The sequence below is a fragment of the Amphiura filiformis genome, chromosome 15 (assembly GCF_039555335.1).
Source record: "Amphiura filiformis chromosome 15, Afil_fr2py, whole genome shotgun sequence".
In the NCBI taxonomy this organism is placed as follows: Eukaryota; Metazoa; Echinodermata; class Ophiuroidea; order Amphilepidida; family Amphiuridae; genus Amphiura; species Amphiura filiformis.
In genome coordinates this window covers 6,810,902-6,829,693 of record NC_092642.1, presented here as the reverse complement: position 1 = coordinate 6,829,693, position 18,792 = coordinate 6,810,902, and positions in this window count along the sequence as shown.

Here is an 18,792-nt window from a genome sequence, read left to right as displayed (position 1 = left end):
GTTAGGGACGCACCATTAGACTTCAAGGGAGGGGGGGGAGGAAGTTTTGAAAAAAAAAAATTCCCCCACTACATGAGCAAAAAAAAAAACTTTCCCCACCAACACTAAAAAAAAAAAATTAAAAAAACTTTCCCCACCTGACTGAATAAAAAAACCAAAAAAAACAACAACTTCGCCACCTTTAAAAAAAATTTGCCCGACCCCAACTTCCTCCCCCCCCCCCCCCTCCTTGAAGTCTAATGGTGCGTCCCTTATCATGTTAACAAGGTTATCACTGAATTTGACAGGTGCTAATTGATGAGCTTTGATGGTTTAATGTTATTGCATCAATTAGCGCCTGTCAAATTCAGAGATAACCTTGTTACTTATTAATATGATAACCAGGCAGGTTTGGTTCACCCCAGAATAACTGCTCTGGTGGGACTTCTCTTTAATGGACGAGATCAATGCTTTTATTTTTCCTGTTTGTATTCCAAAGCTTGCCCATTCAAAAATTAATAATCATGTCCTGCACCCGTATAGACATTTTTCAATATCGAATAAATTTTCGAATAACGCCCTCTATAGCTATAAGGCGTCATGAAAGATAAACTCGAGTTGTAATTCATTGAGTACTCACCACTCGCAATCTGTATTAGATATTGCCCTTTGCCCAACTTGTCATGGTTATTTATTACTAGTCGGCGCCTTTTGTCCCGCTTTGAGTGCCCAGTTCCGATAAGTTATCATTGCTAATAAATCAGGTAAGATTGATAGGCGTACAGTAAAACCATCTGCTATTAAAATTGCTCTCTATACTACATTTATTTTTCAACGACACACTTGCCTAGTTTCTGCTGGCTTGACATACCAGTAAGATGAGACGGTTCTGTTTATTCTTGTCTGTATATTTGACTGATGATGAATTGAGAGACAGCTCTGTTGTTATCAAACCTCATATGATATTATAAATCTACTTCTGACTGTCTGGTATATTTTAAACATAACTTTTATTATCAAATTTAGTGTCATATATTAAATAAAACAATTATCTTGGTATTTGCCCAATTAAGGGCGTGGCCGGTAGCTCAAAGTATACTAGTACTCCATGATTCTGGAGAAAGGAGCACCAATGGTGCAAAAGCAAAACCTCATTCATCCCCTTTGACCTCCACGCATCAGAAATGAACTTGAGTCCCAAACTTGCAAGAGCGCGTCAATTTGATATCGGGCTGTTTATTAGAAATCGCACCATCAATGATGCAGTATAACTGGCCACTGGAAACCATAGGCCACAATTCTATAGTCCGGGTCTATAGTAGGCCTCGTGACTTCTCGTTCTCATGAGCCATCTTTTGGGGAAATTGTTATACCTCGTAATGTAAACAACGAATGTTGCAGACCTATTACCTTGCGTGTTTGTTTGATTCATTAGTGACATTTTGAAATATATAGGCCTAAATATTAAATAAGATATGATGATGCAGATGGTGATCGTGATGATTATGACTCTGTTACTGATTATGATAAATTATATAATCAAATTGGTGATGATGCTTACGTACTGTTCTATTTAAAATATCCAAAGAATTAATAGTCGAGATGAAGATCAGTCGGTATAATGATTTGAAGAAGCGTCACACGTCAGTCATAAAAAGTACTTTGCATTGCATGTGATATCAACCTGTCGAAGATAATATCCACATAAAGCATCACATCAGAGCAATATTAACACGGAAAGAAATACAAGCAACATAGAAAAGCAATGCTAATCAGTTGTGACAATATAGTGAGTTTATATCAATCATAATTTCCTCTTTATCTTTGTCGGTGATAGTACAATGGCCTCTATCATTAAGAATTAATACCAGGAGAATTAACAAATAATACTAGCGATACTATAAAACGTATGTGCACGGTGAAGCTACTATGTTTGGTTTGACTACATGTATGATATTTAGCATTCCGTTCATTATCTAGGCTTGTTTGATGTTGTTCAGTTTTAAGAGTCCATGTATGGCAGTTGTTTATCATGTTTATGGTTTGGACTTGATTTTGCTTTGTATGATTATGAATTGTAATTTATTTTGGATCCCATTCATGATTAACCTTTATTTTTTGTTGATGTTATTCGATTTTTCCCTTTTCATTCCTTTACAAAGTCACGATTGCCAGTATGAATTTGCAATTTTCAAGTCATTGTTTACTGTCAACCTGTTATATGGATTGATCTGTGCGCATAAATTAATGAATTGTGTCACAAAATTGGAAAACTTTGCTTATATTAAAGATGATGTGAAAAGTGCATAATAGGCCGGGATAATAGGACAGAGACTTGAACAGTAATCGGACTTGACGGTTGTTTAAATTGTACGTGCATGTCAAACAAATAGTTAGTGAGAAGTGACAACCCGTATTCAATTTTCATTGACAAAGCCCAATAGAAAATTAAAATTTATGAAGGAAATCAACAATTGCACTTTTGGTTTTGTTCGTATCAAAGAAAAGGTTTAAATAGAAGATCCCCTCTTGTTGCGGCAAGAAAGGGCAATAGGATAATAGATTTGAATGTGACTGAACTTTTTTCTGTCAAAACAGTGTAATTAGCAGTCATAAAACATTAATCAAATGTGCAACATAATGGTTCAAAGTTGAATCAATCTTCGGTATATAGCCTACATAGGGCAGCGGCTCTATGAGCAGGCAGCACCTGTTTGTCGGAAAATGTGGGGTATACCGTTACACCCACGGCATACCCCCCTCCATTTGCAAAAGTATACAAAAAAGTCAAAAAAATTAAGAATTTGCGAGCGTAGCAAGCCAAAACATTGGATTTTTAAAGCTTTTTTGGTCAAAAGAGGTTCAAATTTGGGGAAGAAAGTCCACGGCTTTTCACAAAATTACCCCCCCCCCCCTTGGAAAAATGTCCACTTTTTCAAAATCCCCCCCCCCCAAAAAAATCCTGGCTACGGGCCTGCCCACGTCATAGGGCCTATGTTTGTATCAGAAGTATGATTGAATCTTCCATGCAGTGAACGTGGATTTCATTAAAAAAATCCAAAACTCCTAATCCATATATTAAGAGTTACATAGGTAAAGACTTCACAAAAAGTAGCAACCAATTTCGTTCATTATAAAACCCGAATTTAAAAATTGTACTTGCAGTGATCAATGGCTTCAAATGCAAGCATTGTGATATAGGCCTAAAACTGGATCTTGGGCTATATTAAATAACCCTCTCATGTCTTCGCGCTGAATTCAAATCAGTACAATTTTGGGCTTTTAATACTACAACTTTTAATTTTGGAATTTTTTTATTAAAAATACTGCAGTGTCAATATTGAACGAAATGTAGAAAATTGAGTATGTGCATACAAAAATCACTTTTGTTTCTATGTTAAAATATAGTGAATAGGATTATTTTACTGGTTCTGAAGATATGCGTATTAATTTTGTATACTCTTGTTGTGAAGCCTTACATCAGTATTAAGGGCGCACCATTAATACCGCAGCAAATTTCCACCATCGGGGATTGAACTCGGGACATCATGCACGAAATGCAATCACCATGTTGTCATGTCACGCTCTGCCTCAAGCAAAATATACATAATGTAACATGTATGGTCCTTGCTCTACCGTTTTGCTATAGTTAAACCTGATTTAATTTAGGGTATTAATATAGTTTATCAAATAACAAGTGATAGCAATGGACATGATATCTTATAGATTCTATCCTATTAATGTACGAAAAGAGTCATCACAAAACGGATGTTTATAATATTAGGCCTATATTCAAAATTCGCTCCATTTTGAAAAGTAAACTTCAAAGTAAGCGTAATTGTGCAAGATATTGATATGTCAAATACATTAGTATTCGAATGTTTTCGTTGTGATATTTTAATAGAAATGATTAAAATCGCTTTTGAGCATTTTTTTCTTTTTTATTTAAATGTGAATCAATGATTTTAACCGGGGATTTTAACTGTGTACTTGACTTTGGCATAGATAGGGATATGAGGTCGAAGTATGACAAAAGTCACTGTAGCTCTAGCCACCTTTGGTATACATGGTAAATACACAGGAAATGAACAAGAATGGAGAGAATTGATCAAAATGCCGATAGTCGTGATCGATGGATTCGTTGTCCTGCGATGACATATGATATAAAAGACCGCTAACAATTGAAATGATTTGTTTTCTACATAATTCAACTTGAACCGTGTTTTGCACTTTTTAACAAGTAAAATACTACAAAGCTTGGCTTACCGACTGAAGACTTCAATTAAAATATGATTAATTAACAATTAGACCGTAGTGTGGTATAGACACTTTTTGTTTTGATTGTAAAATTGCATATACGAATAGACCGACGCTGATAATTTATATAGATTGTGTCAGTAATATAATAAGACCTGTTATTTAAGATGTCATTTTTAACCAAAATTTAGAATGGGACGCACGGGAAAACAAATTATTTTGTTGCAACCGGAACAGCTTTGACTTCCAACTTCCAATCATAAAGCAAGACATTTTTTTATTGATATTTATACTATTATTTGAAGTATATGACATTTATTAATATTATGATTATTGTTATCGGACCAATATTATTATAGATTTGGGAAAGTTTCCGAAATGAATTTTTATAGGCCTTCCGGAAACCAGCCGACACAATAATTTAGCCTTTTGATATATTTTTCTAACGTTTTTATCCAAATCATTGTTTTGACAAATAATAAATAGGCATCTAAAGCAGTAAATCGTGCTTTTGATAAACAAACAAATAAACGTACAAACACTATGGACCACAAGAGCCTCATCCCAATGGCATAGTCCAATAACCTCAATTACATAATCATAGTGCAAAATTTGACCTCAAGTTGCAGAGTATGAGTTTTGTACCCAAATTTTCAAAGGTCATTCAATGAATGTACAAATGTATTGGGGTTTAAGAACTGTTCCCCTGATAGATGAGCATGTTGTGGATCCCAGTGAAAGTATAAATCTGACCCATGAAGCTTCGTGATGCAGAGACGTCAATATACACCATTGCAATTATTTGCAGGACTCCCAAAACAAAATTGTGCAGTGCTTCGGAAGGAGGGATGTGATTTTGTGTTGTTTTGCACAGCTAAACTTTAAATGGATTTTGAGTAGAGTCGCACCCTGGTTACATTTAGGTTGGTGTTTATAGTATGTTGTGACAGTTGTGTGTTTATAGTAGGCCTATGTTTTTTCTGGAGTTTAATGCATAACTTCAACGACGTTTTTTTGCTTAGCAACTTGGAATTGGGGTGAGGTTTTACTATTATGATGCCATCACTGTTTGGTAACTATGTATTGCGCCCTCATTCAATTCTATAAGAAATTGTTTTCCCTTTCTTCTTCGTTCTTCATAATGCTTTCCTTTACTATCCAGTACCCTGCTACATATTCATTATTTTCAGACCACGCAAGTTGAAAACATCAGTAGGCACAATATCATAGCGCAGTATGTGGTGGACGCGCACGGCGAGCGATCGTGGCGGCCATATTAGTACGCAATCCAATCCACGTCGTGATATGGCCACGGGGGTCTAACGATCAGAAACTCAGCCGTCGAGTCTTGTTTTCCAATTTTTCAATATCTTAAATACTTTTTTGATACAACTGTGATCTACACTTGGATGAAAATTCTGAGGCGTAATTGGAATTAAATGGTCTAAGACGGAGGTCTCAGACATAGAGAGAATGACAAGTTGTCGGCACTTTTTGACAAATAAAATTGGAAGGTCTGCCGTCAAGTTCAATTTCTAACATGACTGTTGATGTCAGCCGACATTTTCGAATTTATTATACAGGGAATAGTAATTGTATTGTGCTGAATAAGGCTTACCTATAGAGTGTATGTGCATGATGTGTGAGGCGAGTTTTGTCTAGTAATGGTAATGTTAAGGACATGAAGAAGGAAAAGTAATAATTTGAGAGAAAAAGATGCACCCCAATTAGGGCCCAATTAGTTCTTCTAAAATGCTGAGCCAAAAAATGAATCAACTTCTCTTCAATAAGTGAGATAGTCGAAGTCAAAGAGGAAAGGGTGTGTGGAGAGAGGGAGAAAAAGTATAGGAAAAAGGCTACAGAAGTCGACGTCCGACGAGATCAATGCAGCAACTTGTCATCTCAATTTCTCGTCCCTTTAGTTTAAGAAGTCAACTTGTCGAGATCCAGGATCTCATTGAGTCCTTTTTTTCTCGCTATCTCATTATTGATGTCAATTTTAATTAGTCTAAGCTTCCATACGGCATATAAGAAAGATAGCAAATAAGCTACGGAAGAACGAGCAGACACGAAGATTTTGAAGCAATGTGAAGAACCTGCCTAAACAATTCTTAAATTTTAAGACTTTTTGTATACTTCTGCAAATTGGGGGATTCCGTACACCCCCCTGTATGCCCTACTCATCGTGTACTATACAGGGTGTCACCACCGCTTCCCTGATGTCACTGAAAGTTTTGTACCGTTGGACCGTCGCTTTTGGATATTTTATAAATGCCCCAACTAAACAAAGCTAAATGGTTGGTAATTACGTGCAGTACACGTATAACCCAATGTATACTCGTAGTCCAAGGGCATCCTGGTCTTAAGCGTGCTGTGCATGGGCATCCTGGTCAAGGAAAGCGTGCAGTAGGCCTACATACAGTGCATGGGCATCCTGGTCCAGGAAAGCGTGCAGTAGGCCTACATTCCACTCGTGAGTACATGATACAGTGTGGTTTATTAGACCAATCAAATTAAATGATCACCCACCACTAATTGTAACAGAAATCATTTAAATCACCATTCATTTCAGAAAAGTATATTAAAGAAAATTATAAAAAGTCCCCAAAAGTCCAAGTAGTGGAACAGTGCCTAATTTGCATAAATCCAAAATGGCGGCGCTTTAAATGCAGGGGTGAAACTACATGCTTTCCTTGACCAGGATGCCCATGCACTGTATGTACTGCAGTAACTGCACGCTTTCCTGGGCCAGGATGCCCTTGGACTACGAGTATCATTGGGTTACATACTGCAGTTACTGTCCGTTTTCCTATACACAATACACAGTGCTCTTACCATTGACGCGTGACCTCTACAAATAGCGTACGTTAGAAGTATGGGGATTTGCCTAGTTAACGTCGCTGTGTGAAAATTACCGGCCAATATTAAAAGTACTCTTCTAAAATTCTAGAAAATATAGTTTTGTAACATGTCCTAAATTTTTAGCTAATTTAGATGTTTGGAAATATTCGTACTTTGGTGTTTTAGTGTATGTTATAGGTAATAGTACATTGCCTAGTTAACGTCGCTGTGTGAAAAATAACCGGCCAATATTAAAAGTACTCTTCTTAAATTCTAGAAAATATAGTTTTGCAACATGTCCTAAATTTTTAACTAATTTAGATGTTTGGAAATATTCGTACTTTGGTGTTTTAGGAAGGATATGTAAACGACAGATAACACCAAAAAATATGAAGAAATTATTTCCAAACCGTGTTAAGTCAACAATCATTATGTTGCTCATTTTCAAGAATGCTGGTTAACAAAAAGCAGACCATTGTCTCATTTCGTGAACAAAGGCCGACATACCATTGTTACCTTGCGTTTCCTTTATAATCGGTTACCCAACTGAAACCATCATACCAGCTCATTGCGATACCGCACAGGTAAAACCAGAGTAAAACAGACACATGTGCACAACCAGAGAAGATCTGATTTAATCAGTTGAGCTGTTTTCAATGAGTGTTATCTTGGTTTAATAGCTTTAATGGGGTTTAAGTCCTGCAAAGGTCGTAGTGAATTCTACTATAGACATGACTGCATCATGATACGTGTACTGCACGTAATTATCAACCATTTAGTTGGGGCTTTATAAAATACCCAAAAGCGACGGCCCAACGGTACAATTCTTTCAGTGACACCAGGGACCCTGTAGTACACGATGAAAGGTTGGGTTTGAAGGGGTGGGGTATGAACGTTTGGACAGTATTTATTGTGGGACATTAGAGCACATCAGGCATATCGAATTGCATTCTGAATACGAAGAATGTCCTTCTGATATCAAATAATTTTGATTTTTTAAAATTCGCAATGTAATACACATTTTATGGCAAATGATTGAAAATTGATATTTTGATATTTAACAGTACTCGAAGTAAACTTTATAAATCTGATGATTTATACTTAAAGTGTATGTAGGTGGGATGAAAAGCCGACGATCAATTGAAAATTTTGACCTTTCGTATTGAAGATATGGATTTTTTTTCCCAAAACACCAAAAAATTAGGTCTTTTGGGGAAAAAAATCCATATCTTCAATATGAAAGGTCAAAATTTTCAATTGATCGTCGGCTTTTCCTCCCAGCTACATACACTTTAAGAATATGTCATTAGATTTATCAAATTTACTTCGAGTACTGTTATCCCAGCAAACACAAAAACGTTTTAAATAAGTTATATTTTGGCTTTTGGTTTAGGTAAAAACGTTTTAATAACATTAAAATGTCGGGTTATATAAAGGTCATGATAACGTTTTAAAACTTTTTGTATGAAAACACACTACAACAATATTTTTAAATGTTTTCCAAAAATGTTATTGTCAACTATTTTTGCAAACATTTTTGCCAAATATTGTGTCAATACTTAAATAACATTATGTTAAAATATTTGAACCCAGCAAACACAGAAATGTTCTTAAAATGTTTTTTTCCAAACCTTTTAATAACATTTAAATGTCGGGTTATATAAAGGTCATGAAAACGTTTTTAAAACGTTATTGAAAATATTTTGGGCAAACATTTTTCGCAAAATATTTTTTCAACCCCAAAATAAGATTTTGTTTAGAATGTTTTGTATCAAGTTATCAAGAAAGTTTTTGGAATGTTATTAAAACGTTTTTATACCCTTTATATAACCCGACATTTAAACGTTTTCTGTTAAACATTTTTGTTTGTTGAGCAGTAGATTATCATAAAATGTTTTTTAAGGTTATGAAAACGTTTTATAACCCGACATTTAAACGTTTTCTGACAACCTTTTATAACCTTTGCGAATGATGTCGAAAACGTTTTGTGTTTGCTGGGATATATCAAAAATATGAAAAATATCAAATTTTAATAACTTGTCATAAAATTTGTATCGTGAATTTCAAAAATGAAAATTATTTGATATCAGAAAGACATTCTTCGTATTCAGAATGCAATTCGATATGTCTGATATGCTCTCATGTCCCACAAAAAATACTGTCAAAACGCTCATTCCAGATCCCTTAAGCCCTGATTTTCCTTAATTTGATTGGCCTTCATGGGAATCCTGGTCTAGGAAAGTGTGCAGATGCAGGGAAAGCTTGCATGTCACATTCGCATATTTTGAAATGTGGCAATATTGACCTCTCCCGTTCTTAAAGTAAAAGATTTCTATGGCATGGCATTTACGAAACTAAGTTCTTTATTCAATTCGTAATTTACTTAATTTGTTCGCGGATATATGGATAAAAGAATCAAATATTGTAATTCGGACATGCTGGATACCCCCCCCCTTTTTTTTTCATGCAAGAGCCACATCAGTGAATCAACTGACAAAGACAAATAGGACAAAATATACTCCTATTATAAACTTCATGACTGATGATGACAGGGTGAGAATTAAATTAAATGATCACCCACCACTAATTGTAACAGAAATCATTTAAATCACCACTCATTTCAGAAAAGTATATTAAAGAAAATATATAAATTCCTCAAAAGTCCAAGTAGTGGAACAGTGCCTAATTTGCATAAATCCAAAATGATCGCTTTAAATGCAGGGGTGAAACTACACGCTTTCCTTGACCAGGATGCCCATGCACTGTATGCACAGCACGCTTTCCTAGACCATGATGCCCTTGGACTACGAGTATACATTGGGTTATTCGTGTACTGCACGTAATTATCAACCATTTAGCTTTGTTTAGTTGGGGCATTTATAAAATACCCCAAAGCGACGGCCGCCGGCCCAACGGCATACGATACAATTCTTTCAGTGACACCAGGGAAGTGATAACACCCGGCCCTGTATAGTAGGCCTACACGATGAGTAGGGCCTACATTTGGGTTAAGCCCTGATTTTCCTTAATTCGATTGGCCTTTATGGGCATCCTGGTCTAGGAAAATGTGCAGATGCAGGGAAAGCTTGCATGTCACATTCACATATTTAGAAATGTGGCAATATGGACCTCTACCGTTCTTAAAGTAAAAGTTTTTAATGGCAGGGCATTTACGGAACTAAGTTCTTTATTCAATTCGTAATTTACTTATTTTGTTGGCGGATATAAGGATTAAAAGAATAAAATAAAATATTTTTTTATAATTCGGACATATGCTGGACCCCCTCCCCTTTTTTTTCATGCAAGAGCCACATCAATGAATCAACTGACAAAGACAAATGGGACAAGATATACTCCTATTATAAACTTGATGACTGATGATGACAAGATGAGAACTGGGACACGGACGGAGGCGGACGTCTAAAACGCCTATATCACAAAATTAATGTATCCCTAAGATAGCGGTCTCACTTTGTGTTAGCCAGTCTTGTTTGTGCAATGGCAGCCAACTCCTTGTCAGTCTGTTTAATTTGCGATAATATAGACCGCTACACCCTGTACTAACTGATATGTCATATAGCTTGAGCAAAGTCATTAATTATCCACGTATACATTTGACGAGTGATGATGAGTTACCACGGTTAAAACCGCACCCAGTGTATGGTATGACACTGATTTATTATTTAATATGTCAGCAGAGATTAATAACAGTGTGACTAATGAGTGTAATTAAAGAAAATATCGGAATATAGATTTGTCTTTTCTTTTACAATTGTCAGAATTCCCTTTTGGTATATGAATCATCATTTATACCTATAAGGCATTTATACACTCGCACTCTGCCCCAAATCCATTTTAAGTTATCACAATAGTCAAATCTATCACACAATTCGAAGTTGCCAAGTTACAAACGTATAGTTCTGTAACTCTCACTTCCCTGCTCCAGACAAACACACAAATAGGCCTACTTGTTCAAGCCCGTATAGCCAGGTGTACCAGGGTGCGACTCTGTCACGAAATTTATCTGCAAAATTACAAGAAATCACACCCCTCCTGGCGAAAGCACTGTTAAATTTTGTTTTGGGAGTTTTGAAAATAATTGCATATTTTCAAATATTATTTCGAATCTGCAGACACAGACTTCGTTCCCTCTAACACTGTGTCTTGGACACTAAGCAGTAATTGCTAGATTTTGATTTAAAAAAATGCCTTTAGCTGATATGGCAGTCTATCTGGGGCCACTCCCATATTGGTACGCGTCATGTGCCTGTCAATAGACCCCCTTTTTTTGAGGCAAATCTGCCACCCAATATGACCCCTTTTTTTCATCAGCTTACACCCATTGACCGCTTTAAATCTGCCACATATGCAATGACCCCTTTTTTACACATAATCTACACATTTTTGTAGCCGAGTTAGCTCTGTACAAAATTTTTGAAGATTGCATAATGGTATATTTGCTATCTACTGAAGATAACTTATACCAGCTGGTGCAGATATCTGCTATAGACATGTCACGTCAACGTATGATATCTGTTGAAGATATACATCTGCTATCTACTGAAGATAGCATGATGTATCGGATGATAATAGCATGTCCGCTATCTACTGAAGATAATTTATACTAGCTGTTGAAGATGTATATATCTGCTATCTAGTCTACTAAATACAACGTATGATATCTGTTGAAGATGTACATCTGCTATCTACTGAAGATAGCATGATCTATCGAATGATAATAGCATGTCCGCTATCTACTGAAGATAATTTATACTAGCTGGTGAAGAGGTATATCTGCTATCTACTAAAGACAACGTATGATATCTGTTGAAGATATACATCTGCTATCTACTGAAGATAGCATGCTGTATCGGATGATGGTAGCATATCCGCTCTCTACTGAAGATAACTTGTACTAGCTGGTGAAGATGTATATCTGATATCTACTAAAGACAACGTATGATATCTGTTGAAGATATACATCTGCTATCTACTGAAGATAGCATGCTGTATCGGATGATAATAGCATATCCGCTACCGGTATCTACTGAAGACAACATTTGCTATCTGTTGAAGACAAACTACTGAAGATAAACTATACTATCTGTCATTTAAAAAAAAACCACTACACTATGTCTGCTATCTGAAGATAAAGAAACAATCAGTTGAAGATCTAAGGCACTATGTCTGCTATCTACTGAAGATAACCTATGCTATCTGTTGCATGCATATTATATAGATGCTCTCTGTTGATGAAGATAGTACTGAAATGCATGGTCTGCGTGCATTGCATGTATAGTATATAGGCCATACCGTAAAAACATGAAATTGTACTTAAATACCAATTCCGAGCTAATGGGGTTGATATACAAATTTGCAGGTTTACTGGTTCGTATAACTATGTGTATCGATGATTTGCTCAAAACCCTGTACAATTTGGTGGATGGGGGCACTTCAATGTTGGATGTTTTAAAAGCGCCTTTATAGTATAAGCACATATGATAACTATCGAGTTTTTACGGTATACTGACACACTGGTCTAAAAAAGCGTGCATTACACAATTATAATCGCTATATACTACGGTTTAAAAAAACGTATATATCAACAAATAGTTTAAAATGCCAAGTCCACCCGAACCCGGCGTCACTTTCAAATGACACGAGGGCCATAATCTATTTTAATGAACTATTTTTAGTGATTCAACTTCAATCAAATACAAAAATTCTTTGTTGGGAACATGCAAAACGATACAATAAGTTCACTGTAATAATCTGTTTATTCCTTTTTTAAATAGGATGAAATAGTCATTAATTATGAAAATACAATGGTATTGACAGCTCCATGTAATCAGTCATTGTTTGTTTCGGTATTAATTTTCAGCAGCTATCTAAAACCAATATTGTGAACAAGCACTAGTATCTGTAAAAGGCTGGTTAATTTGATAATATATCATTGCCTAATCTCTCTGCTGACGTCAATGTCCAACCAAAAATATAGACTAAAACCGTATGGTATCATCGTCGGTAAAGAAGCGCTAGATAAAAGTGGGATAAAAAATAGACAAAGATGAAAGACAAAGTATACATATGTTTTCTTGCATCATTTCCCACAATATTGAACTCCTCACAGTATTTTTTGTGAATCAATTAACAAATATGATAATAGAGACTGACAAATTTCACAATTGAAGTTCAATGTTTTATATTGTTTGGTGCGCGGTACTGTAATTCTTTTAAGTTATAATGCATACAAATTATACACTTTAAACTAGTCTTTACAGATTGTCCGACTGTCCTAGATACCCGGAAAGGATGGTGTGTAAATCATAAATCGATTGTTTTAAGAAAGGCGATGTAAATTGGCTAATTACAAGACCATTTTACCTTGGGCCAATCTTGTATGTAGTAACCAAAGTAACCAAAACTTTTGATTGCAATAACCATGATAACCAATTTGTCATTTTCTTGAAAGTGTGCTGAGGCCTGTAGCGCACAATAAACCACCTCTTTTCTCCCCCATGCCTTTAGCCAAGGGGCCGGGGTATATATTATGCGATGGTGTATTCCTTCTGTGGGGGTATGTGTGTGGGGTGTATGTACATGTATAATAGGGGTGGTGGGGTCTATGTGTGTTCCACTTTAGCATATAACGTTTTTCTTTTTGCCCAATATCTCAAGATCCGTATTGGGGTACAGTAACTGATAGTGGATAGCAGGGCCAGGAGTTCTCAACCTGATTAAGTGCTAATTAAGTAGCTCATTTTTATACATATTTTAGCATGATGTTAGAAAATATCAAAGATGGCATTTTTTTTGTCAAAAGATCTTTTTCAGTCAGTCTGCCATGCACCTTCCCATTAGGTCTTCTGTTTAGACACGTACAAGTTACACATCCATGCCGTTGGTTGGTAGAATATTGCAAGTTATAGGAATAAAGCATCTGAAATCGGCATGACAGAGATGAGATCCTGATCATGGTGATTTCAAGAGTCCTAAAAACCTGCACAGGCTAAACATGATCCCTTCTGTCGATTCGTGCGTACGCAAACAGCATTCATTAGTCTTATTTTATCACTTTTTCATCAGTCATGCCTCGGTTGACGAAACCTTGTTCGGACGGCATCAACAGACCAATAAAGCCGCCTTTCGTTTGAATGTTATTTAAACTGACAAAACCTCCTCGCCTATAGTCACAATGTCCGATCTCTCAAAATAAACTGTCATATAGCTTTGTGTTTAACTACGTTTGAAACGCTTCTTCATTACCCTATCGTTTTGGTTACTTACATGCAAGCTATACTGACCAATCTAAGCTAGGCTATGACAGAAAAACATCAGACTGAGTGAATCGAGATTTCTCTCCTCTGTCACCATGGGCACTAACTATAACTTCTCCCATCCCCTCCTCTATTACTCCCCTGCACCCCCATCAACTTCGTTTTTCCTTTTGCATATTCCTTATATTGTAGGACATTTTTCCCATCTCGTCCTTTCTCCTCTTCTTTGTTCATACTTATCCTTCCCTTGCTCCAGTTAATTAATCTTCATTCTTCTCCTCCTTGGTCATGTTGGTATACTTTACTGATATTGATATTCTACTTTTTTCTTTTTTGCTTCTCCTAATGTAAAGAACAAGAAGAATGGTTGTTTATATAGTGTTTTATAGTTGGGTTCATATCAGATGTACATTTTGGGTTAGGATTAATAAGTGTAAGATATGCAATTAAGCATAATTCGAAAATGCTATGCAATATGCATGAATTGGTAACATACAGCTGGGGGCAGAAGATCAGTATACGACATCTTGAGCACAAATCCAGATTCTGCATGCTTGCACTCCGTATACTGGACCTAAAACAGACGGTCCATGGATGGATCCAGAAAGCAGTCCAGATGTCATATTGGGGAGGTTGTGCTATAATCAGCTTCCAGAGTTTTGCAGTGGCAGCCTATAACGCATGGTAAAATATCAAGAGGACAACCACGGAAGGACTACATTAAGCAACTAATCGAGGATTACTAATGGGCTAGAGAGACAAGACATTATAGAACTGCATGCAGAACAGGGTCGTGTGGAGAGCCATCAGCGGAGTCCGACTAGACAAGTCGACCTAAGCAGGTAAGCAAGCTAGTGACGTATAGTACGTGTACGCCGTCAATTATGAGACAAGTCTGCTTTGTATCTGTACATGAAAGTTAAACGTTCGAATCCGCGATAAATAAACTGATTTATTTCAACAAGGAGTCGCATAGACTGATGACGACAGTTTCACGCCTTGCGTCTCCAGGAGATGAATAGCACAACCTCTTAATTATGTTTCTTGTTAATTACATGAAAGGCTTATGTTCAAAGTGTAGATATGTTGTAGCTTACAACATATCTGTCTTCAGATTGGCGAGTGTATTTAATAATATTTAACAAAATACTGATATCTGAGTCTATGATACAAGCTCCATATCTGTATGTTTGACAACATGGATTGGTTTCACATTAACAACTCACTGACTAAATCGACAGATGAATGAAATGGTTTTAATTTGACAAGTTCAACGGTCTGTAAAGGACAGCTTCCCTATATATTTATAATAGGCCCTATTACTCTAAGTAGTATTCCATCTTGAAGTCGCTTCCTATAAAGTTCACCGCGACTTTCGGAAAGCTTACCGTAATGATGATCTGAGTACGGGTAATTTATTAAGCAGATAGTATTGAGCGGAGGAACATAGACGGAAGTCTATGTAATATATTAACCTAAATATGAACGACATTACCAAAAACATGATTTATTTTATATGATATATGAAATCCGGATAACATTTCGCCAATTATTGCATGACATTGCATTAGGCACCATTTTCATAAATGCAGATGCTATACCAACAACCCTGTATAGTAAATTCTGTTATCTGTATTTTTTATAACGGATGGAGTTTGCCTTCAAGGTCAAATGTTTCCTTTTTCGCCCGTCTTCTACAGACTCAGTCCATAGGCCCTACCTTGTACCTGCAGAATAGTTCTCCTTTGATCCCATCGTGTCCCTTAAGGCACATCACACACCCCATACACACCCCACAACCCGACAAGCCCTGATATTAACACTTTAATTGTTAATGGGATCCTTCAATATGCTTGCCTAAAATGGTGCGTGATGTCCCGGGTACAATTCCTGCATGGCGGTTGCAACTTGCTGTTGCTGGGGTACTAGCTTGGACAAAATTCTGAACTTAATTAGATTGCAGTTCAGACTGCTCACCCCATGCACGGTTCATTAAGAATTGGGTACATGAGCCTTGAGACTACTCCGTCCTTAGGAGGGGACGAGTAGGCAAAACTTGCCGTAATCCCTTCCGAATCCATCCCGGATACAAAGAGGGCACAACTGGTTAATGACTACCTTCTATAAAGATGTCATAAATAAAATTAAAATAAAAACCTCTTTAAAAACATCGAGGTGTCATTCGTCAGATTTCAAAGTTACCTGTCTATTCTAAACCACCCGATTGTTTCTGATATTTTGCAGACCAAATTTGCCATGCGCATGTTGTGCATCACTGGCTGTTACAAGACAACATATAATATTTTATGAAGACCACATTTGTCATGCCCATGATAAGTATCCCTGTGATTTTCATTCCTGGCGATACAACTGTCAGCCAGTGCCATTAGCGCCGCACATCAATTGTTCGTTATATGACAACTTGTATGTCAGCACCAGCAAACCTATAAATTTGTTGGCCAGGTAATTTGGATGAGGTAGAGCTGACACGGCGATGTAAGATACAGAAGAGACAAACATCGCTTTTAATAAAGCAAAACATTACTTAGGAAACGGAGCTTCACATTCATGTTATTGGGATGTGCTCAATGTATAGGAAAACATGGCAGGAAAAAAAGACCTTTGGTAATTGGTATTCATACGCAGACGTGGATTCATCCAAAACATCACCTCAGGTGATATCAGAGTTAGGGTGAGGGTTAACATATCCCTAACCTAACCCTGACTCTGATATCACCTGAGGTGATATCAGAGTTAGGGTGAGGGTTAACATATCCCTAACCTAACCCTGACTCTGATATCACCTCAGGTGATGTCTTGGATGAGCCATTCCGCGTCTGCGTATATGGGGAGGGGTGTGGGGTGAGGGTGTTTGTGTAGTGTGCATTGTGCCTCGAGAAGTCAACGGTATTCCCGTGAGGTATTTCAAGAAACGGTAAAACATATTGTTTCAAATTGTTAACATGTAGCACACGATGCGTATCTGTGTCTCTCTGTCCGCCTTTCTGTCTGTCATGCATTGCTACGTCGGTGTGTCTGCATGCATATGGAGTGTATGATTTTAGGGGTGGGTGTGAGGGTGTCTCTTCATGCCTGTCTACTTATAAATCTCCAGTCACCAATAATCTTTCTCACTCCCTTCATCAGTGCAGGGGCGTAGCAAGCGGGTGGAAAGGATGGACGAAGTCCAGGGGCTCCGAGGAAAAGCGAAAATGAAATAGGGGACTTGTCCATGGTCCGGAGACTCTTGCTACGCCCCCGTCAGGTCTCTGTGAATACGTTAGTGTTTGTACATAGGTGTGTGATTTTACGAGTGAGAGAAAGAGCGTGAAAGAAGGAGTGAGGGGAGAGAGAGAGGGGTCGGAGTAAAATATAGCGAACGCATATGTCATGATTACGGAAATCCACAGTCTGCATCAATCATTTTCGAAGAACTTGAGCGGTGGGATCAGGACCCCTAAATTTTTAGGTGGGGGTCTGACCCCCTAAAATTACAATAGAAGAAAAATAAAGCAATAATTGCCCTCGTATATCTGTTTTTGGCCCAAAGGGTAAAATTGCACAATTTTGCGCGCAAAAAAAAGCAAAACACACCTTTATTGAGGACAAAAAAATTGAAATTTTTCTCGTGCTTCGCGCGTGCAAAGGAAGTCCCAGTAAAATAATTGGAACAAAATATACCCCCCCCCCTCCCCCATTGTTTCCGCCGTCACCGGCATCAATCCGAATCATTGTGGATGCTTATGTGTCATGTGTACATGCCTGACTGTATACCAAAAAGACGGATGAGTTGTGGGTATGCATGAGGTAAGCGAGCCACTGTGATATACATCAGCCTGACTGGTCAGATATGTGTGGATATTGTGACAGTAACGTGTGTTTGGAAACACCTCATAGCTCCTCTCCACAAAATGTGACAGGAGAGGGGGAGATAATGGTGAGTTTATAATAAAGAGCTGGCGTTTATATATATACATGGAGTTTGAAACTGAATCTCTGTATGGGCACTTTCTAATTATTTACAGTGGCGGCAACACGGGCGGCATGAGGGGGCAAATGCCCCCAGTCAGAACTCTTGCCCCTGTTTCCCCCCAGTACAAACACAAAATTACGAAAATGTCCACTTTTCGTGCAAAATTTGTTGATCCCCTCCCCTGAAATTCACTTTGCCCCTCAATCCCCCCCCTCCCCGGAAAAAAAATTCCTGGCGCCGCCACTGATAATTTAGAGCATGATGAAGTAGGCATGCCCTTTTAGTTAGCTTTTACGCTTAAATCTTAAAATACAACATGATTTTCGTTATCTGTTATACATAACCTACACTGCTGTTTTCGAATTTATCATAGGCCTGATGTGTTGCTATTTATATAACTCGTTCAAATTCCAACTCACAAACTTTGATCTCAAATTTACTAGATTTGATTACACTCCTCGTGCC